General features: G+C 37.3%; 1 protein-coding gene across 24 annotated transcripts in view; it reads left to right on the top strand.

The window, feature by feature from the left end:
- The window catches only part of DTNA (dystrobrevin alpha), a 381,211-nt gene that overhangs the window by 10,775 nt on the left and 347,948 nt on the right, over positions 1 to 22,488 (top strand). The window lies entirely within an intron of this gene.

The following is a 22,488-nucleotide window of genomic DNA, read 5'->3' as shown; positions in this document are numbered from 1 at the left end:
AATTGGTATATTTAAACCATTTACATTTACTGTAAATATTGATACAGTACTTTAGTGCTAATCTGCCATTATTTTGTTTGTTATCTCTATTTTGGCTTTCAAGTTTTTCTCCTACCATCCTTTTATTTACTTGAGCATTTATAGATTTCCACTTCTATGTGTATAGTGTTTTTAAGTGTATCATTTTATATAGAGTTTTTTTTTAATGATCACACTGAGTGTTACATCATATACACATAATTTATAACTGGCTACTGCTGTTGTAATTTTATCAATTTGAATGAAGTATAGAAATCTTACCTCCCATTACAACCTTCACTTATAATATGATTGTCTTAAATATTTCCTCTGAATACATTTGGAACCACATCAGACAATGTTAATAAGTTTTGCTTCAACAAGAAAAGAAGGAAGGTCTATTGTATTCATTCATATTTTTTGCTTACCATGTTCTTTTTTCTTGATGTTCTAACATTTCTTCTTTTATTGTTTCCTTTTTGTTTTAAGAACTTTCTCTAGCCATCCTTTGGTGGCTAGATCTGCTGGTGACAAAATATTTTTGTTTTCCTTTAGCTGAGGATGTCTTGATTTTTTTTTCTTTCTGAAAGATTTTCCCTGGATATTAGATTCTAGGTTGACAGGCCTTTACTTTTTGTTGTTGTTGTTGTTGCAGAAAGGTTATTTTATTTAGGTAGAGAAAAGAGAAGGAAAGGAGAAGAAGAGAAAGACTGCCACGGAGCATGTGGAAGGGGATTCCAGAGGGGAAATCCTGACAGGCCTTTTCTTAAAGCAATTGAAAAATGTTGTGTTACTTCCTTTGGACTCCATGTATTCTCGAGAAAATCCGCTGTCATTCTAATGGATTTTCTCCTTTGGTGAAGTGCCATTTTTCTTTTGCTGTTTACAAAACTTTTTGTCTTTAATTTTCATAAATGTGACTATGATGTGTCTTGGCATGGATATATTTGAGAGTTTTTTGGCATTCAGATTTACTCAGGTGTTTAAATCTGTAAGTCTGTGTCTTCTGTCAAATTTGGGAAGTTTTCAGCCATTTTTTTAACACTTTTTCAGCCTCACCCAATTTTTCCTTTCCTTTAGGTCTCCAAGACATGAATGTTAGACATTTTGTTATTGTCATGCAGTGTATTGATTTCCTATGGCTGCTGTAACAAATTAGCATACAGTTCATGCCTTACAAAAGTGCACATTTACTTTCTTATGGTTCTGAAGACCAGAAGTCAAAAATCAGTTTCATAGGGCTAATGTCAAGGTGTTAGCAAGGCTACTTCCTTCTGGAGGTTCTAAGGAACAGTCCATTTCTTTGCTTTCTCTAGCTTCTAGAGGCATCTGTGTTCTTTGACTTACAATTCCTTCCTTGGATCACTCCAATTTCTTTCCTCTATCATCAAATCTCCTATTTACTTTTCTGTAACCAGATTTACCTCTGCTCTCTGCCTCCCTCTTTTAAGGACACCATGATTACATTTAGGACCCACCTGGGTAATGCAGGCCACTCTCCCTATCTGAAGAGCTGTAATATAATCATATCTACCAAATCTCTTTTTCCATTCACAGCTTCCAGGGATTGGAGCCATTATTCAGCCTACCACACACACGTTTCTGAGGCTCTCTCTCTTTTTATTCTCTAATCTGTTTTCTCTGTTACTCCAATTGAGTGATTTCTATTTTACTATCTTGTAGCTTCCAGATTTGTTTCTGACATTCCCATTCTGCTATTGAACCCACCCACTGATTTTTATATGTTGGTTGTATTTTTCAATCTAAAATTTATACTTACTTTTTCCTCATATGGTCTGTTTCTTGGTCAAAGCTTTCTACTTTTTCATTTGTTTCAAGCATGTTTATAATCATTCAATTGAAATATTGTAATGAATGCTTTAAAAACTTTGTCAGATAATTCTAACATCTCTGAGATCTTGTTTGTGGTATCTGTTGACTATCATCTTCATTCAGTTTGAGATCTTCCTGGTTCTTGGTATGATGAATTATTTTCAATTCAAACTTGGCTATTTTCTTATATGTTAAAGAGACTCTGAATGTTAATTGAACTTTCTGGATTTAGCCGAGTTCCACTAACATCACCTCAATGAGCATTTGTTCCAGGTGGGGATTCCTAGTTAGGTTACTCACTCAGTCTCCCTTGACACCTGAGGAGACTTTACATTACTGTGGGATAAAGTGGGAATCCAGGCTTCTCACCAGGTCTTCACTGATACTTCAGCTATCAAGGGTAGAAGTGCCTCTTTTCTGTTCTCCATGTGGCCTCTCCACTGACACACTATGGGGGGACAGAAGAGGTGGCCTAATGATTTCCAGGCCTTAGTGACAGTCCTGACTCTCCATTAAGCCACCTGTGACACCATCCCAGCAGAGAAGGAAAAAGGAGACTCAGTACTGCAAGGTAGGGGTGGAACTCCAGGATCTTCCCATAGTTACTATTGACAACATAGTGGAGGTAAGGAGTGGGGGGGTCTTTATTACCACTGGTGAAAATGAAAGTCCTAGCTTTTTACTTGGCCTCTTATGACATCATCACGGAGGGGATGGGAGAAGTTGGGGCGTCTTGTTACAGCTTGGCAAGTGTGGAAGTGTAGGTTTCCTACACAGCTTGTGTTGCTGTAGGTGTGGTGGGGCCACAATTTTTTCTGTCTTCTGTGGCTATAATAGAGCAGTTACTGCCTAAATTTGTTTTTTATCTAGCTATGCTACTCCTTTCCTGTGCCTTATGCCAGAGAGAGTATGGTTTTGTTGGCACCCTTTTAAAAGTTGTGTCTGATGGCATTCCTAGGTTTCCAGCTTCATTAGCCCCAAGTATTGGATAGGTGAGGCAACACACAATTCCAGGGAATTCACTATCGTGTCATTCCTTGAACTCTGAGGTCCGCTAGCTGATCTGCCTTCTTTTCTCCAGCTTTCAGTGCCTTTGTTTGTTTATTTTGTGTATAAAATACAGGGGTTTTAGTTGTATCTAGTAAGAAGAGTAGGGAAAAGTACTTTTTTTCCATCTTCACAGAAGCAACCGCCCAATCCATACATTTGATGCAAGCGTAAACTGAAAAACTATCACTCCACGTTGTTTCTCAGAGGATAAATCTCAGAGGGTTACTACTGATCTGTTTCTGGATAATCAACACCTGATACGTCACTGGGATAAGTGAGTCCTCAGGTGATGATGCATAGATGGGTTCACAATACAGTCCCTCGGTGTAGGATTCATGGACCACAGGCAGGTACTCTTACTCCCACAAATCAATGCTCTCTCCCCTCCTGGGAAGCCATTACTGTAGGCCATGGCATAGTTGGAGATTTCCTCCACTCTCATAGGTGTCTTTCCTGGCAGTTCACACCATCCTAGCTCTTGCTGTACTCTCACTAAATGCTCTTTTTTTTTCTAAGAATATCATCCACCTGAAATGCAGTTTTGGACCAGTAAGTGCATGGGAAAATGTTCCTAAACTAAGAAATAGTGAACACAAAATCCATTTTTAAATTCTAAATGAGGAGAACCTCTTAGAAAGTATTCTTATTAATTTCTTTTGATGTAAAAATTATGCATTAAAAATAAATGTATTGATTTGTCAAGTTGTTTGATCACTGTTTGGTAGGTTAAGTACAAAAGATGGAGCTAAGAATTCTCTGCTTGAAACCAATATGCTGAGAAATGAGCGGTGACACAGAGATCACAAAGAACAACAGTCTAGGGAAATTCATGCAAAAGTCAAATCAAGTTATTGACATTGTAGCCAACCTTGAAACTCTCACTAAACTAGAGCAATTGTTCTCAAAGTGTTGGCCTCAGCAGCATCAGCACAACCTTGGAACTCTTTGTTAATGCAAATTTTAAATCTCTATCCTAGACCTACTGCATCACAAACTATGAGGATAGATCCCACAATCTGTCTTGTAGCCAGCTCTCCAGGGGATTGTGATACACACTAAAGCTGGGAACCACTGCGCTAGAGTAACCCCTCCAACCTCTGCAAAATATGCTAAATTTATGCTGTCAGTGACCCTTGACTCATCAGTTTCGGTTTTTGGAAAATGTATTTATTGTATTTAACATTTTGTGTGCTTATATTATAAATGTTTTTTTCAGGTAAATATAGTAAGGAAATTAAAAATGCATTACCTAAAACTGTCTCCTTGGTTAGTACATATTAATGATTATACAATTATTTTCTATCCTTAACCCAGATCTACTCCATGTCTGATTTTGTGGTTGACATCAAGAGAATGAGCCAGGCCTACACTTCCCTCCCTTTGTTCCTCATAGTTGCCGAGTCATACATTAATGGGTTTTGTAGCTGTTTTTATGTTCTTTTCTAGAGATGACACCCGTCGTGAAGGCATTTTTGGAGGCGAGAGTGGGGGTGTCTCTGCAATATTTGAAGAAGATGCATTTTAGGAGATCTTGTCACACAGTATTGTTAGAGACAGATGCATATGCGGATGTCCAAATTAATCATTATCATTACCACATCAGCTCCACCATGGGGGATTCACTGTTTACTGTAGGCTGGCATTTTTCTCTGGGGTCATGTGAGATTAAAGAGAATCTTGGCTACAAGGCTGCCCTGAGGAAAGAAAAGCTGCATTTCCGTATAGATATTTTATCATTAAGATATAGTTCCAAACCCCAGGATAGGGTAAGACAAAATCAACAGGAAGTAAAAGGTTAAAAGGTTTTAAAATATTTTATGATGATACTAAAATACAAATAGATGCAGCTTTGAGAAGTAGTCTGTGGCTTCCAGTCCTAAATATGGTTCAGTTTTATTGTATTTTAAGGACAGCATTTTATATAATTTTACACTTTCTGCTAGCAATTCACTAAAACTGAGAGGGCATAATAGATATTCACATAGTATCCACCTCTTCTGATAAATAATATTTCAGCTTTTGGATTAGGTGTCACGTTTTACTATGTAGAACTTTTAAGCTGAATGTTTTAGTTTCTGTAAATCATATGTTTCAATTACCTACACGCTATATACGCTTTTTTTGAAGATGTCTTGTTCGGTGTAAGCTGAGGAAATCTGCTCTTCATTTAAAATGACACATATTCTTGGTTTAGAAAAATACTGTTTTCTATCCTTTCCCTGTTCCTCATCACCAGTTGTCTTAGGCCCTTTTTATTTTTTCTGTTTCATTTGTGCATTCAATTTGATACTATTTATCATTTACTCATTTTGCTTGGGCGTTTAAATGGTTGTGACTCTGCAATGTTTTGGGGATAAAATTTTTCCAAACCTTCATTATACAATGTTTGTTCAATAATACCATTTGGGCAGGTTGGAGGAGCCATTCCTTTAAGAACAGATTTTTAAATGGTGCAGCAGGTGTTTCCTCTTACACAGAGTCATCCTTTCTAAAATAAAGGCCCTTAGCCATGGCAATCCTAATCAGATGTCTTCTTTCTTATAATCATTACTTGGTTGACATTTTTTAAATGTGGTAATTAAATCGCTACCAAAATGCTTTGATAGGAAGTGCACGCTGTTTCTTCCATGGGTAGTGGTCCAGCCAGATTTTCTCCTGCTGTGTTTGTTGCTATTTATAAACACACAATGTGTCAGGTGATTTTTTTTCCACATGCAGATAAATTCTGCCTCCTCCTTTTAACCCAAACACTGTAAAAATAATGTTTACCATAAGAATATATACAAAATAATAATTTTTGCTAATGCTGCAAAATACCCTTCAGGAAGTGATACGTGAGTCAGATTGATTTGAAAATTTGATCAAAATATGAATCATTTTCAAAATAGGAAAACATTTCAAAGCATCTAACTGTTCTTTTTTCATTTCCCTTAGTGTCAACATATTCTTAAACCTTTTTTTGTTTCTGCTTTTTGTTTGCTTGTTTGGGGTTTAAGTTTTGTTTCTGTTTTATGCCTTATTTTCCAAACATATGATGTAACAGCTAAAAATAAAAGTTCTCTAAATACCTCTAATATTTCAGATTGAGGTGAGATATGAAATTGAGAGATGTCTCATATTTCTACAATTTGAATCCTTGTATAGACAAGGAAGAAAAACAACTGAAGAGAACCCAAAGGAAATGGTATTCTATTACCAGTCTTCTAGGAGTGGTTATAAAAGCAAAATAATCTAACTTCACTCAGCCAAGAGTAGTTTAAGGGATAAAAACAGTCATGTGATTTCATGTGAGTATGTGTAATTTGTGTGTGTGTCTGTGTGTGTGTGTGTGTGTTTTAAGGTTAAGCTTGGTCACGAGTGGAAGAAGGTGACAGATATCAGCATTTCACTTCTTTCTTAGCTTTGACTGCTTCTGCCCATTTATGAACAGATGCTAATCTATGCCAGTTACCCCCGCCTTTTTCCTCCAAATGTGTCTGTTCTCTCCATCTATTTTGTTTTTGTGTATTTTCTCTGTTTCTCTCTGAGTTTTCATCCCCTAGTACCCCAGCTAGCGTCCAGCATCTAATTGGATGGTCATGAAAGCAGATGTGCTCCTAGCATAGTGAAATTATAAACATTTTAGTTCCTTGCTTGTGCTTCTCAAAGCTTTCACTAAGTCCATGACAAGACTGCATATTTCAGCTTTCCCTCCTCCCTGTTCCATCAGTCATTCCATATTATTTGCTAGGAGTCAGCATTTGTGGCAGAACTAGTCTTTGGCATAATTTATGCTTGCCACGCCTTCTTTGAGCCCCTGGGGCTCAACGTGACTATGACACCAGCCATTTTTTAATGGTGCTTCTCAAAATATATTTCAAGGACCACCTGCATCAGAATCATTTGGGGGATTTGTTAAAAGTACTGGTATCTAAACCCCATCCTAGAGCCACACGCTGAATCAGAATCTATCTTTATGACTCTTTATGACTTTAGAATTTTCTTTTTATTTATTTACTTTTTGAGATGGAGTCTTGCTCTGTTGCCAGGCTGGAGTGCAGTGGCGTGATCTCAGCTCACTGCAACCTCCACCTCCCCAGTTCAAGCGATTCTCCTGCCTCAGCCTCCTTAGTATCTGGGACTACTGGCGTGTGCCACCACACCCAGCTAATTTTTGTATTTTTGGTAGAGACGCGGTTTCACCATGTTGGCCAGGATGGTCTCAATCTCTTGACCTCATGATCTGCCTGCCTCAGCCTCTCAAAGTGCTGGGATTACAGGTGTGAGCCACCATGCCAGGTGTAACTTTAGAATTTTAAGGCTAACAGTAATAATAGAGGCTAGTCCAGATCTGCATTGGCAACTTTTTAAAATCAGAATGCAGCCGGGCACGGTGGCTCACGCCTGTAATCTCAGCACTTTAGGAGGCCGAGGCGGGTGGATCACGAGGTCAAGAGATAGAGACCATCCCGGTCAACATGGTGAAACCCCGTCTCTACTAAAAATACAAAAAATTAGCTGGGCATGGTGGCGCGTGCCTGTAATCCCAGCTATTCAGGAGGCTGAGGCAGGAGAATTGCCTGAACCCAGGAGGCGGAGGTTGCGGTGAGCCGAGATCGCGCCATTGCACTCCAGCCTGGGTAACATGAGTGAAACTCCGTCTCAAAAAAAAATAAAAATAAAAATAAAATAAAATCAGAATGCATGGATCTAATCCCCAAGTTTTTCACTTAAATGGCCATGTGTATTTTAAACATGCAACTGATGGTAACAACCAGAAATGTGCTGTAGAAGTTGAAAGGTAAGAATGGAGATTGCTATTGCTAGAGAAGCATTACCTTCAATGAATTCATCGAAGTCCATGAATTTATCCCCATTTATAAATTCAGAACCCAGATCCTTCTCTGAAAGGCAAAGTCACATTAAGCTTATAGATAGAGACTGAGCTATAAATAAGAATACCAATTTGCTTAAGCACAGTTAGAATTATTGTTACTAGGATCAGCATGAGTAGGACATTCGTACCCTACTGGCTGATCCCCATGGAAAGAAAAATCATTCTAAGTTTTCTCTTGAACCTGGAGTCACACTAAAGAAAGTTACTCGAAAAAATGGTGAATATCTACTTAAGACTTATCTGTCATGAACAATTATAAACATTTCATCTGTATTATCTTAATCCTATTCAGTAACCCTTTGTGCTAGTATTATTAGCTCTAATTTCTAGAAAAGAAAAATATAGGAAAAGGGACCCTATCTAACTTGCTCAATATGACAGAGTCACCAAAAGTTAAAGCTGAAATTCCTGGGCTCTATGACTAAGTTATTAGTAAAAAAAGAAAGAAGCTACTAGATAACTTGAGAGTTGTCTGGGCCTTAGCATCTAAGTAAACAATCAGATGGGGCCAGCATAGCTTCTAGTTGGTGAAGAAGAAAGAAATGTGCAAACTGCCACTCACATGGATAGGATGTTTTCAAGTCATGTGTAACTAGAATGAATAGCCGCTGGGTGGATCAAGAGTGATATCATGGTCAGAACCTTGTGGATTATCTAACTGACCTCTCCATTGTGATTAAATGTAAGATCTAAAGAATCAGAGTCTGCTCTCAAAGTTTTATTTGTAAAAATGAATCACAGTTTATAGAAATATCTAGAATAAATATTAATATATAATAATAGAGGCATATTTAAATATATAAGGCAAGTATGCATATATCAGTTTCTTAAATGTTCCCAAGTACTTAGGTCACTTTGACTCAGAAAATCTGAGTGAAATTGGCTTGAACTTCCACTAGCTCCAACTCAAGCATATTTTCTGTTATTTTGGGGGATTTTTGTGGCACTTACATTTCTCCTGTGACTCTGTTCTGAGTCTCTGCATCTATTGAATGCCCAATCATTACTCTGAGTTTTATTTCCTTAGCATGGGGCCAATTTAGGGCACCCTGCCAGTTATGCCCTTGATTCTTTTAATCCCAGAAATCCCACTGGCTCCAGGCTGTGTGTTTAGGAGACTTTGCTGTAGGTTTAGGCAATGGAATTGTGTTACAGGACAGAAATGTTAGATATCCCTAGTACTGAAACACCCTCAACCATTTCTTTTTCTAAAAAAATAAAATATAGTTTACATTTTTAACTTAAGCTTCAGTACCTTACTGTGTGAGAAATGGGGTTATTTATAAGTTACAAATTCATCTCAAAATGGCAGGTACACACTAGTAAATCATTTCTGGCTTTCTGTTTTCCTCAGTCTGCTAGAAACTATCAGATTGTTAGCTACTATTGAAATGTAACCCTTACTCACTCAGAAAGGAAAAGCGAATGGCCCTCTCATCTATGAAATAAATGTCTGCCGCTAGCAGTCCCTGAACACCCCTCATCATAAACAACCCTTCTATCTTTTTTGGTGGTGAATCCAGCAAAAGGATGGCGCAGTGGCAGTGTGTGGTATGGCAGCTGATACTATGGGATTCTTTTAAGTAAGAGTCCAAACTTACCTCCACAGTGGTGGTGGTGGTGGTGGTGTTCTCTGGAAGGTATACGTGAGAATTACATATATTGCTGAGCATGGAAAACTTTAGGGCCCTAGTCATGAAAACATGGTATATCCTTGAGTTGATATATTTCAGAAAAAAATCATTTCCAATGCTTACATAAACATCGTTTGCATCTTGAAGGTTATAGTTTACCAGATTTTGCATATTTGGTCAAAAAATAAAAATAAAAATTGTCCAATGTGTTGAAGAGTAACCACTGCATTATGGAATACAAGTTAGCCAACCAGTATAGCAGAATACTGGCTTCACAAAAGATATGACCACTGCTATAATCAAGATGACTATAGTGAATAAAGTTTGCTTGCATGAATCTAATAATCCATGGAAAACTTTAGGTAGTTGCCTAAGATTGATGGTAAACCTAACAGCAGAACTGTTTTAGATTGTCATGCATTTTCAAAGACATAGCTTTTAGAGCTCAGTTTATTTTCCTGAAGACTTTTGCCTTATATCCATTAAAACTGCCAAGGTGCACATTACTGTGAGCTGGATTTGTTATGCTAATTTCCATGTCCATGAATCCGGAAAACACTGGCTGAAATTGATAGAAATCTATAAGGCAAGCACAAAATTTAATTAACAACACCTATATGCTAATAGTAAATTTGATATAGAATAGTTGCAAAATAAATAGTTATGGTCATAACATGTGCCAGTCTTTACCTAGTGATAGACTAAAAGGAAAATAAGGTAAATCTCAAAAACAAAAGTAGTATTTTATTGGTAACACCATTTTGTTTAGCACTACCTAAAATGTTACTCTTGCTCTGCCAGATACAAAGCTGACAATTGAATGATTTGCTCTAAATTATTGTTTGAGAAGCTATCAGTCTACTGCAAGGTGACATCTCAGCTATCTAGGTGACCCAGTGTGGGACTGGAGGAAGATGAAAGCATCTGCTCATCAGTGTCTATGCAAAGGCTGAACCACACTGAGCAGGTGGAGATACCACTTTCTTGTCCTCAGGGAGCTTACATTCTACTTGGGAGATGCAACTAAGAAACAATGAAACAACATAAGATAAAAAGCTGTGTTATATGAAACTTGAGAAAATATCTAAACATTCTGAGAAGCAGGAAGGCTATGAGGAGATATGTGACAACATTTTCGAGGCTTTCTTTCAACAACTGCATGAACAAGTAGATTTTACCATTAACTACAACCTGCACCCTACCTCAAATTTCTTCAATAGAAACATAAATAGAACTTGAGTCCTATTTGGATGCTTCCAAATTGTGAGTTCTTAGAATATTCGAATAATGACTCCTGACAAGACAGATTTCCCTGCCTATAGGAAACCGGGAGAATGAACCAGAAAAAATCTGGTTTAAAGTGTGCATAGATGTTCTAGTGGTAAGAATTCACTCCACAGTGGTTATTTAAGGACCCTAAAGTTTGCTCTTAGTTATCTGTTATTTTATTAGGCTGAAGGATAAATTTCCATCTTTAAGGAAATCTGTGATTTTATTATCTTTGTCCTAATTCCACATCAACTCTGTGTGTGCATGTGTTTGTGTGTGTGTGTGTATAAATGTATGCATAAAACAGTGGTTCAAGCTTTTAGCATGCATAAGAATTATTACCTGGTTGGGTGGGGAGCTTTTGAAAACACAGATTGCTGGGCCCCACTGCCAGACTTTCTGATTTAATCAATCTGGATTGGGTGCCAAATATTTGTATTTCTAACAGGTTACCAGGTGATGCTGACACCGCTGACTCAGGGACCACACTTTAAGAGTCATTGATGTGACATGTAAGGCCCATGGTGAATCACAGTGGCTTTATTAAAAAGTAAATCATTTAAATGCAATGTCCAAGGCAGTCTTAAGAAGAAATGTGGTACTGAAGTATGGCCAAATGATTGTGTCTTAGTCTGTTCAGACTGCTATAGCAAAATATCATAAGCTGGTGGCTAAGAAAGAACAGGAATTTATTTCTCACAGTTCCAGAGGCTGGGAAGTCCAAGATTAAGGCAGTTTTGGTGCCCAGTGAGGTCCTGTTTTCTGGCTCATATATAGTACCCCTTACTGTGTCCTCACATGGTGGAATGGGCAAAGAGTCTCCCCTAGGACGTTTTAAATAAGGGAATTAGTACCACTGATGAAGGTTTTGTCCTCATGACCTAATTATCTCCCAAAAGCCCCACTCCTAACACTATCACCTTGGGTGTTAGAATTTCCACATATGACTTTCAGGGGGACACAAACATTCAGACCTTAGCAAGATGTGTGGGGTTTTTTTTGTTTGTTTTGTTTTGTTTTGTTTGTTTTGAGATTACGTCTCACCCTGTCGCCCAGGCTGAGTGCAATGGCATGATCTCGGCTCACTGCAACCTCGACTTCCTGGGTTCAAATGATTCTCCTGCCTCAGCCTCCTGAGTAGCTGGGATTACAGGTACCCACCACCACGCCTAGCTAATTTTTGTATTTTTAGTAGAGACGGAGTTTTACCATGTTGGTCAGGCTGGTCTCCAAGTCCTGACCTCATGATCCACCCCCCTTGGCCTCCCAAAGTGTTCGGATTACAGGTATGAGCCACCGTGCCCAGCCAAGATGTGTGTTTTAATAGCCCATGAAACTCACCCTGTGCTGCCTTGAAATTTTGCAGTGTGGGGTTTGGGAGGGTGGACTATTAAAATAGACTCCCCTTGCTTGCTGCCTTTTAAAATTCTGGCTCAAAATATGGCAAAACACCTGGCTCAACTCATTCCACCTGACTTTCTGTACCCTAAGGTCAGCTCTGACCCATTCCAAACAGGAGTTTTCACTTTTGTCAGTAAGCTCACTGGCTTTGTTTGGCTTATTAGATAGCAAATTCTATGAAGAAAAAACTCCCTTAATTTTTGTTTGGACTGTTGGTCAGCTAATCCTTATAGTTTATAATTGTTGCTCAGGAAATCTGGGTCCTTGTGCATCTCCAGTTTTAACTTCCTACAAAGATCTAGTATCTTAGCCAATTGTTTTAAAAATACTTGCACACACATGCACATACACACAACAAAACCATTCTTAAAAACATCTTACTATTCCATAGTCACAGTTGTATTTGTGAAATAAGCCTTGTAGTAAGTTATATTGTGCAGTGTCCTGATCACTGTAATAGATAAAATGTGTTACTCTTGTTTCCTACTACTTGTGTTTTAATAGGATGGTGCTGTGTTATGTTTCCACTTTTTCTAAGAAAGTGTTCTTAAGCACTGTTCATTGCTTAATGTATCCTGTTTCCAGAGATTAAATTTTCTCGTAACCAAAAAATGCTGTCCAAAAACCACCTTGGTGACTTTACTAAAAGGGAAGATTTTGCCATTTTCTTCTAACCAGGTGCCAGTGATATTTTTCATTAATCTTCTGTCTAACTCAACTCTTATCCTCTACTTTTGGGTTAGGATCATGATGTGCTTGTGGAACATTAAAGTTGAAAGAAGCAAAGGTATCATTTAGCCCACCCTTTCATTTAAAAGAGAAGCTAGACAAACTGCTGAAGTCCACATGCTAAATTAGTCACACAGGAAATGACTAAGGGTCAAGACCTTTTAGCCAATCTTTCTATAACCATGCTTGAAATGTTAACTAATACAATGAATCTCAGCCATCCCATAACTGTTGGATAAGATTAACCAAAGCAGCTGCTACCGCTCAAAAATTGTTGGAACTTCTCACACTGAAGCTGCCCTAAATTTCTTTAATACTCTCAAATGTCTTTAATGTTTAAAAACTTTCTATTTTCAGATAATTATAGATTCACATGCAGTTGCGATAAATAGAGGTCCCATGAACTTGACACCCAATTTAAACAACAGTAACAGCTTGCAAAACTGTAATAAAATATCATAACGAGAAAATTGACATGGGCATAATTCACAGAACTTACTCGGATTTCACAAGTTTTATATATATATATATATATATATATATATATGTAGTGTGTGTGTATGTATTTAGGTCCATGCAATTTTATCTCATATGTAGCTTTGTATAAATATCACTAAAGTCAAGATAGAGAACAGTGCCATAGTGCTGCCCTTTTATAGCTATGCCCATTTCTCTTCCCTTCTCCATACCCCCATCCCTAACCTCTGACAACCTGTAATCTCTTCATCTCTATAATTTTATCATTGAAAAAATGTTATATAAATAGAATTTTACTATATGTAAACCTTTTGAGATTTTAAAAAATTCAGCGTAATTTCCTTGAGTTCTGTCCACATTGCCCCTGTGTCCATCGTTCATTCTTTTTAATTTCTGCATGGTATTTCAAGGTATGGATATACCACATTTTGTTTAACCATTCACCTGTTAAAGGACATCTCAGTTTTTTCCAGGTTTTGAATATTATAAGTAAATATGCTATGAACATCTGTGAATAGGTTTGTGTGAAAGCAAGCTTTCATTTCTCTGGGATAAATGCCCAACAGTGCAATTGCTGGATGTTTAGTTTTGTAAGAAACTGCAAGCTGTATTTCAGAATGGATGTGCCACTTTATGTTCCCATAAACAATACGTGAGAGGTTAATCTTCTCTACCTTTGCCAGCATTTTGTGTTAACTCTATGTTTTATGTTAAACATTATGATACACGTGTAGTAATACCTCATTGTGGTTTTACTAAGCATTTCCCTAATGACTAATGATGTTGAACATCTTTTCATGTGCTTATTTGCCATCCATATAACCCCTTTTTTGAAATATCTCTTCAGATCTTTTGTCCATTTTTTAAGTGGATTGTTTGCATTTTTACTAGCTGGTTTTGAGAGTCCATTATATATTCTATATGTTAGATTTGTGGTTTGCAAATAGTTTCTTTCAGTATGTATCTTGTCTTTTCTTCTTATCTAAGTCTTTTACAGAGCAAATAGTTTTAATTTTGATGAGGATCATTTGATAAGAAAACATTTTTATTTTAATGGTTTGTGCTTTTTTACCTAACTCTATCCTGAAGATTTTCTCTTTTTTTTTTCCTAAAAGTTTCATTATTTTACATTTAAGTCCATGATCTATTTGGAGTTAATTTTTGTATAATGTCTGAGGCTTAGGTTGAGGCTTATTGTTTTGCCTATGAATGTCCAGTTGCTCCAACAAATGTCTTCAATTTTGACTTATCCGATGTTTTTTTTTTAATTTGGCAAGCTTTTTTGTGTGTGTGAGAGGCTACCACGTGTGAGACACTGTTAGGTAGTAAAGACAGGAACATTAATAGAGCACGGCACCTGAAATATCTCCTGGTATAGTTGGAGAGGTACATATAGAAATATTTTCAAAATTGCTGGTTAAATTATGATATAGAAGAATGCACAGAGGAAAAGGACTTGAATGATACAAGTGGATGCAGGCAGAGTAGGTGTAAGCCATTGCAATCGCTTAATGAGAGATAATTAAAGCAGGAGCTTATAGACAGAAAAGGAGTGAATAGATTTAAGAAATATTTATCAGAGCCTTGCAGAGGATGGTTTAGGGAGAAGGAGGAGTCAAAGGTAAAGAGAGTGGATGGTGATGTTATACAAAAGGTGTAAAAACAAGGAACAAATTTGGATTGAAAATAATGATTTTATTTTAAACTTCTTGAGTTTGAGAAAGGCATTAAACATCCAGGAGTAACTATCCTAGTAATAGTTTTCTCATATAAAGCTAAAGCTTGTGGGAGAATTTCATGGTAGACAATTTTTGAAAATCACCAGAAATCACTTAGAGATAAGGAAAGATGTTATAAAGTTAGATTGTACGATTTTAAGTCAAAAACAGAAGTCATAAGACTCCAGAAGGAAACATTAAGGATTAATGTAAAGATTGTGAGCTTTGGTGCACTTCAGGTATGAATCTGAAATCAAGTAATTCTGATTACAAACTGCATTAGCTAAACAAATAAATAAATAACTCTTCTGAGCCATAATTTCATCATTTATGAAATGGCTTTATTCATAACCCTAGAGCTTTTGGGACTGCATTAAGGACCAAATGAGATGATAAGCCTAAAATTCTTGGCCTGTAATGAAGGTTTAGCATGTGTTAGTCCCTTTATTCCTACAAGATGTTTTTGAGATTGTTTACTATAATGCTTTTCAAGCTACTTTTTTTTAAAGGAGGGGAACTCTTTTTTCAAATGAAGTCTCATACAGAACTGGAAAACAGTTAAAAGCAAAGCTGTCTCCTCTTTACCCAAGTTTTCAATTGAAGCAACAATGTGGCAACATAGGACTCTAGTAAATCATGAAGATAATAAAATCCTCCATCTAAAGTTAAGAACACTGTGATCTAAGAAGGTACAGAAAGTTTTCTCAAGTCACATGATTTGCTGGAGGCACACCCTGGTCCAAATCCCTAGGTTACCTCGTCCCTTTTTTATATTCTTTCTGAAATGCCATAGTACCTATAACTCACATTATAATGTTACTTGCATGGGTGACTGTAGTTGCAGTTCTAGGAGAAGCTGATGTCTTAAATGTTGTTTGAGTTACAGTGGCATTTCTGTGATTTGTGGCCTCCAAAGCATCCTTCTGGAAAAGCCTCTTTTTGATTGGTACCTTCTGAAATATTTAAGAAATGATCTCCCATTTATAATAAATGTGGGCCCACATTATTATAAAAGACAATCATGATATTCTTTCTGTCCTGCTCTCTTAATAGCCAGTGTTGACAAACATTTCCTATCTTGGTTTAGAAGACTGTGTCTTTAGGCAGTGGTTTCAAACATGCAATTATCTAAGGAACATTTTTAAATGATAGATTCTGGGATGGATCCTTGAAGACTGAGTCAGTTGACCCAGAGTGGATCTTTACCATCTCCTTTTAAAAATCTTCCCGGGGCCAGGCACAGTGGCTCATGCTTATAATCACAGTGCTTTAAGAGGCTGAAGCGAGCAGATCACCTGAGGTCAGGAGTTCGAGACCAGACTGGCCAACATGGTGAAACCTCGTCTCTACTAAAAATACAAAAAAATTAGCTGGGCATGGTGGTGCATGCTTGTAATCCTAGCTACTAGGGAGACTGAGGCAGGAGAATCGCTTGAACCTGGGAGGCAGAGGAGGTTGCAGTGAGCCGAGATCTTGCCCCTGCACTCCAGCCTGGGCAATAAGAGCAAAAACCTTGTCTCAAAAAAAAAAAAAAAAAAAGAGAATCTTCCCAGGTAAGGCTGGAACGTCTGAGAATCCTTTCTCTGTGGTTTAGCTCAGGTCTCTTGGAGTTTTCATTGCTGTTTTCCTGCCATTTCCTTCCTAGATAACTAATGCTTTTGAACACTTTATAGTTTTCCTCAGATTTTCTCTCTAGTTCAGAACTAGAACATGTACTGATAGATGTTTTAAACAATTCCTACCCTATCTGAGTGCCCCTGCTCCCATATATCAAACTCCTTCCTAAAGTACATCTTAGAGGCAAAAGATGGTGTCAGTTTGGTAACAATAACAACCACAACATAAAAGCCATCACTTATTGAGCATTCACGAGGTGACAGATGCGTCCTTAGTGTTTGGATTATATTTTCTGATGATAGAAGTCTGAACTATGGACTTTTATTTACAGCTGCTTACTCAATATTTCAAACAACTCTTGCTTACTCCTTTTCCTGATATATGCTCCTCCTCCAGGCTTCCCTCATCTCAATGTTTCCAGCAGTCATCCAGTGTTGAGTAGGTGTTATTCTTGTCTCCCATTTCCCCTGACACTTCATAACCAATCCATCAAGAAGTTCTGTCAGCTGTGCTCTCAAAATATATCCCAATCTAACCACTTCTCGCTGACTCTACCAAGAGCCATTCAATCCAAGTCACTATTATTTCTTGTCTATATTATTTTGGTAGCTGGATGACTGTGTCCCCTGCTCCTACTTTGGCTTCCATGGCTAGTCCTTCAGAATGAAGCAAGAGTAATCATATAAAAGTATGAATTGAGATAATATCATTCATTGACCTAAAACCTTCATTCATGTCCTATCACACTTAGATTAAACATCAGTTCCCTTGCAAAGCATGACCTGTAAGTCCTAGATGACCTAGCTTGGACCTCCCTCTCTAGCCTTATCTCATATTGCTCTATTCCTTGCCTTCCTTCCCTCTGCTTCACTGCTGTTCTCTGAATAAGCCAAGCTTTTGCCCAGCTCAGGACCATTGCACTTGTTCTTCCCCCTATCTGGAACACTCTTCCTCCAGATCTCCATGGCTTACTCTCTCACTTCACACAGGTCTCTGTTCACATATCCTCAGTGTTGCCTTCTCTGCCATTCTGCCTAATAGAGCACCTTGTCCCTCCCTATCCACTTCTCCTGCTTTGCTTTTCCTCATAGCCTTTTTTATTACCTGACATTGAAGGGTACATATATTGCGTTGTTCATTGTCTCTCTCCCCTACTACAATGTAAGCTGCACAAGGGAAGGGATTTATATCTGTTTCTTGTTCACTTTTGTATCCCTAGCACCTGGCACAGAGCCGAGCCTCATTAAGTATTTGTTGAATGAATGAATTAGTAACTATAGCAGTTGTCACTCTCCTGGGTTCTTCTGCAGCAGTGCCTTTGATGCTTGTACATGAAATTCCTAAAAATTTAGATGACATGTCTTGATCTCTGTCAGTCACTATTCATGATCTTGTTTGCCTTTTGTAACTGCACTTCAATATTTATAAAAAACAGAACCATGCCTAGATCAGTTTAGTCCTTAAAATATTTCACTGTTATCCCTTTATTATAAATTCCCTGGGCCTTGCATCCTGTCCTTGGCTTTGGTGCTTTCAGATTTAGGTTGAAAGAGAGCTATAAAGAGGGCATTCTATATTGGGTCAACAGTGTCCCCAAAGACAGGGAAATACTCTAAGTACGTATATTGTCTATTCCAGACCTTTATAGAACCGTATGAGAGAGGGAAATGTACTTTTATGTGGGATGATAAAATGCTCACACTGGGACTTTCAAGCTAACATTACTTCTTACCTCGCGTACTAATAATAGCTAAATGGATCATTTTCCTGCCCCTTTTGTCCGTGGCCTCCTTGTCCACTCTGAGCCATTTCCTACAAGAAGTTTTGCACGTGTTCTATGTTCACTGATGCCTGAAATATTAGTGCATCTCTGCCCTCTTTTTATTCATACTAGGAGCATTTGTTTTATGACATATGAGAACCAACAAGTGTGGTCAAGTGCAAATAGACCCATATGTATGTTGGGTGGAAGGGCTCCTTGCAGAAAGCTAGCTCTCACCACGGTATACCCACACACAGACCGTTGGAAGGCTGGCAGCTCTGCTGAAGTAAGATGGGCCAGCTTGCCAATGGGCACTTTGCCATAACAGCAGATGGGCCCAAGCAGGGGCAGGCAGCAGAGCACGCATGTCTGTTCTGGATGCATGCATATTTATTATTTGTGTCTTTCATTTACAGGAGACAAATTCTTGAACAGAAAGGCTGAATTACAAACTAAGAGTCAGGAAAGATGAGCTTTCAGCCCTTAATTAAAACATTCAAGCAAATAAATCAACGTTTCAGTCCCACTTTAGAAGGCTTATGAAGTAACTTGTTAGAGACCCTCTTTACTCCCAAAGCACTCATCACTAAGGGGAATGCTATGTCTTGCTCAAGCAGTTCTTCACTTGCAAATTATGAGGTAACCTAATATAGTCCCCCCAACAAAAGACCAGAGATGTAGGAGAATCACTGTATGCAATAAAATTATTTTTACCAACATACTCCTTTTTTGAAAATATTATTAGAATTTTTTCCAAAACTATTCTCTTTTTAATTTTCTTGTTTTAATCAAACAAGAACTAAATTTAATTTCATTTCCTGATAACTGCAGAAGGTGACTATATGAAGATAGCACTCAGCTTGTAGCTCAGGCAAAAACATTTGCAGCTTAAAAACCTACTTTAATGTCACCTGTGTAGTGTTCCATTTTCCCAAGTGGAAAACCTGAAAAAGATTAGAATAATTATTACTGAAATGTGTGCAGCTTACCTTAGATAATTTATAAGCATCATGTCCATCTAAATTAAAAAAGAAAACTTCTCACAAACCCTACATAAGATTCATGGGTATTTTATAATAATATTTCACATTTATATTGCACCTTGCACTTCCCACAGTTCATATATATAATCTCCTTTGAACCTCTCCATAACCTTCTGAGGTAAGTAAGGCAGGCCTGTTGGTCACTCTTTGCAGTTGAGGAAACTAATGATTGTGCAGGTAAAATGACTCAAGTTCAAACTTAAAGATCATTTGTCTTTTATCATATCAATTTTAATTTGAAGGTTATTTTATAAAGAGGCATTGTCTGGTAATGGCTTTTAATATCAAGTGATCATAGTCTTTTACAATCTTGCTTTCTATTTTTATTTTGCTAATTAAATCTGACAATGGAGACTTAAGGAAAACTCTTACGTTTCAAGGGTCTTGGACATTGATGGAAATTCAGCATTTGAGGGCTGTTGGTTGACGTCTGTTTATGTTTTTGACAACGGTAAAGTCCTCTAGGGATTTGAGTAGGTCACTTCGTTGCTTAGTGTGTGTTAAATTACTGAGTAAACATGAAGATGGTTGTTCCTTATCTTTGGTTTACTGTATTCTCCATAGTTTCTCTTAGAGATATTAAAACGATATTAATGCTCTTAAAAAACTGAGTTGGACCATACTGTACATAAGCACAAATAGTGACTTTTGTGTATCAATAAAATAACAGCAATAAGTAGAACTCCATAGCAGTGAATTGCTGTAGCTCTGTGCACCTTTGTATGAAAATATAATTGTAAAAAATATATAATTTTATTTTTTACTACTTTATAATTTTTTTTTCCCAGCTGGAAATACTATGTTCTTATTTTGACATGCTACAAATAACATGCCATAATGACTATTTATATTTACCATTAAAAATGACAGATTTTTGCCTTTGGACATGAGGTTGATAATGAACTTTTCCAGTCTGAAGAACTAATCAAAAAATCTTTTGAAAGTCAGCTCACTTAAAGAAACCCAGAAAAACACTCTCCTCATGAGCTTGGTAGGATATCATCTGACTTCTATTATAAATAGTCTGTTTGAAGAGATAAGAGTGAGTTAAATTACAAACTTTTCCAAGTAATTGATATACATTACTGGATTTGGACAGAGCAAAATTATTTTTTCTGGTGGCTGGTGCTCTGGTATGCAAAGATAGTATGTTTTTTCTGTTGTCGGAGGCATACAGAAAAATTATAACTTTTAAAACTTCGTAGAGACATGAGAGGATTTAACAAAAAAAGGTTTATGTGTTTCTGAAAATCTAAAAGAAAAACATTCCTAGAAGCTGTGACAACCCAACCATTTGTGTCTGATAGAGGACTAAATTTAATCACTTGTGCAGAAAACCAAGCACTTGAAAGCAAGTAAGTTTGGGACATAAGGAGCTGTACATAAAAGGTGAATTATTTAGCATGGATTGGATGAAAACTGAATTTCTAAAACCCACTAATTGCTTAGTTCTGCTTTGAGGTCATAAAAATGGGAATAATATTCAAAACAAATTTGAAAGAAATCAGACAACTTTTTGAAAGAAATCAGAACTATGTATGTTCTTTATAGTACATATGGAAGTGACCATTTGTATGGAGACTGAGATGAGAGTTCTTTGTTGTTCAACCTTGCAAAGTCTCCGTGACTCCCAGTGAACAATGAGTGAAGTAGGAGTGATTAAATACTCTACTCTCTAGGGCATCAGGTGCCCCAGTGATTCAGGGAGATTCACAGTAATTGCTTCTGGCCTCCAACATCAGGGGAAAATATGCTGGACAACTAGGGCAGAGGTGCCATTCCTCTGCTACCATCCCTTTCTCCAATGCCCTTCAGACTCTTCATCTTTCACTGTACTTTCTCTTACACTCGTCTTTCCTCCAGCTTTAATTCTTCCTTTGCCCTTTCAGCTCCTTCTGTCTGACCCCGCAGTTCATCAGTATCTGTCTTATACTATTCTGAATGTGATCTATCCCTGCTGGAGGAAATGTTTAGACCTTTGGTTCATAAGTTTGGAAAATGCATTGTAAGACCAGGGGTTTTTCTTTGTCCATCAGATTTTTCTCTTAAAGGAGAGTATATTCCACATTAGATTGTTTCATAGTGGGCAGTTCCACAATTCAAGTAAAACTACTCTTCTGACACTGAGTGGTGGAACTAGAAATAAATAATTCCTCAATTATTATGTTGATCCAGAAAGAACTAATAGGTTTTCCAGGAATCCAGAGAGAATGTGACCTATTTGGACATAATGAAAACAAAACAGAAATTGATTGGCTAGTCAAGGTGTCTTCCAGGAATTTTAAATTATCCACAAATCTATCTTCTCTTTTATGTATTTACCCTGCCTGTGAATAGATTGGTATCATTTCTACATCACAAAACTGAAATGGGGCCCAAGTCCGCTGTTGCCTAGCTCAGTGCTTTTTCTTATAGGTTACTCAGTGTCCTAGAATTAGAAGGGTAGATATATCCCTGAACTCACCACTCTTTCAGAACACGAAGCTATGGCCTTTGGCAGATAGTAGTAGAAAGGAGTGGCTAGGGCTACACGATAAAACAGCATGGCCACACGTATTCCGATTAGAAATCAAAGATCCATTATTCACTTGGGCTTTTGCTGTTAAGCTCTTGAAAGATTTGCAAAATTTCATAAAATTTTGTTTCACTCAAATGAAGTGAGAGAGTTAAAGAGAAATCATTGTTATTTAATGACTTTTGTCTTCTGGAGTATGCTGTCCTTACACTTTTTAGGCTAAGATTAATTAATTTAAAAATAAAACACTCAGGGGTTCAGTGTCATTGTTAGGAGTAGGGATTCTAGACCCACATTGACTGAGCTCAGATATTAGTCTCAATTGTGTGCTTTTGGGCAATTGGCTTCAAACATTATTATGTGAGAAAATAGGGATAATGATGGTACCTCCTTCAAGGGTTTTGGTGAGTATATGTATATTAAATATAAAATACTGATAACAGTTTCTAGCACATATTAAACTAAATATTACCTATTATTATTAGAACTAATCAGTAACAGAAAATGACCATATTCCTATACTTATACAATCAAATAAATATTAAT

Source organism: Aotus nancymaae, unplaced genomic scaffold (assembly GCF_030222135.1).
Source record: "Aotus nancymaae isolate 86718 unplaced genomic scaffold, 86718_ANA_hifiasm-v0.15.2.pri h1tg000020l, whole genome shotgun sequence".
Classification (NCBI taxonomy): domain Eukaryota; kingdom Metazoa; phylum Chordata; class Mammalia; order Primates; family Aotidae; genus Aotus; species Aotus nancymaae.
Note: the sequence above shows the minus strand (reverse complement) of the source record. Positions and strands in the feature narration are given on the sequence as shown.